Here is a 1,626-nt window from a genome sequence, read left to right as displayed (position 1 = left end):
TTATTTTTGCCTTTATACCAAGCATTCCTGCTGTGAAAATGAACTGTCTGAGGTCTTTCGTGTTTCGAAAGAATATACCAGAAACTAAAAATCTGTTCGACGCCGCAAGTCATGAGCCAATGTTGCAATAATGTGATGATGTCAAAATTTTACGACGACATGATATGAAAAAGGTGTCATGGCGTAAAAAATAACTCATCATGTCGACTAAAACTATGAATGCAAGTCCTTTTCACAAGAGCATGGCGCCATAAGTTATGTAGATTTGTCGACTTAGATCATGTCGACCAAATATATTTTCGGGAAAAGACGGAAACGTTTACGTCGAGACTTCAACTTAATGTCGTTATGACGAGTAAAATTAAGGTGGGAAAAGCTACAAAACTATGTCGACATACCATGTTATTTCACAGTAAATCGATATAAATTATTCCGGCATGACCACATTATTGGGGTGTACCATATACGTTTCCGTAATTCCGATATCAGATTAAAGTATGCTTGGTTTTACTTATTTTTTAACAAACATCTATAGCAGATGGTTAAATACAACACATGACAAATGCGTTTGTGACAAAATGAAACATTATAATTGATGTTTATAAAATTATGATTAGAATTCAATCTAGCATTTTAGCCGTGGCATATGGAAGCGTATATGATACACCCTGATGCTGTGATGATATCAGCTTTCTATGACGGCATGACATTAAAAAGGTGTACTGGCGAAACAAATAACTCATCGTGCCGTTTAAAACTATGATGGAAAGTAATTTTCACAAGAGAATGACGCAAAAAAATATGTTATTCAATATTATACATATAATGTAGACATGTATATGATCATACAACACAGTGATTGTATAAAGCAATAAAGTTCAGACATGTTATACAAGATATGCTAATATATATATATATATATTATTTTTTTTAGAGAGAAAAGAAAAGAACAACAGAGGAATAGTTATGAAAAATGATGAGTTGTATAAAGGCGGAAGAAAGCATACTGGATTTGTGTGTTTTGTTGTATATTCACAATGATCTTGTCAGATTAAAAAAAAAATATAAACAAAACTTTTGTGGAAAGATAAAAAAACTACTTTAGAAAGATAAACTAATATTAGAGTTAAATGTATATAAGTGGACAAAACATTATGAGAATTTAATCCGATTCCAGTTTTGTTCAAAGATTTGTAAAGTGTCATTACTGAGGGCTATTTCTTTCTCAATCTGGATTTTTAGTTTAAGACTATGGACAAAACAATTAAAATTTGGTACTTGTGTTATGTACTTCATGTTTAAGATGAAATATTTCATCAATATAACCATAAAATTCACAATATTATTACCGTCTATTGATTTCAATGAGTTAATTCCGAAACTTACATTTAAGAAAGATAGTTTAACGTTAAACGTTTAGTTGCTGTTGTTCAAGAAAAGATGTTAATTGATTCCAGATAGGCTGGATGTGTTTGCACTCCCAAAAAAGATGTTCTATAGTTTCAATGTTTTCACTGCAAAAGTCACACAGATTTGAGTTAGATAATTTGCATTTAAAGAGATATTTATTTGTAGTTATAATTCTATGGATGTATTTATATTGAAAATTTCTCAGTGTGCTTTCAA

This window comes from Dreissena polymorpha, chromosome 6 (genome assembly GCF_020536995.1).
Source record: "Dreissena polymorpha isolate Duluth1 chromosome 6, UMN_Dpol_1.0, whole genome shotgun sequence".
Taxonomy (NCBI): Eukaryota; Metazoa; Mollusca; class Bivalvia; order Myida; family Dreissenidae; genus Dreissena; species Dreissena polymorpha.
This window is presented reverse-complemented; position numbering follows the sequence as displayed.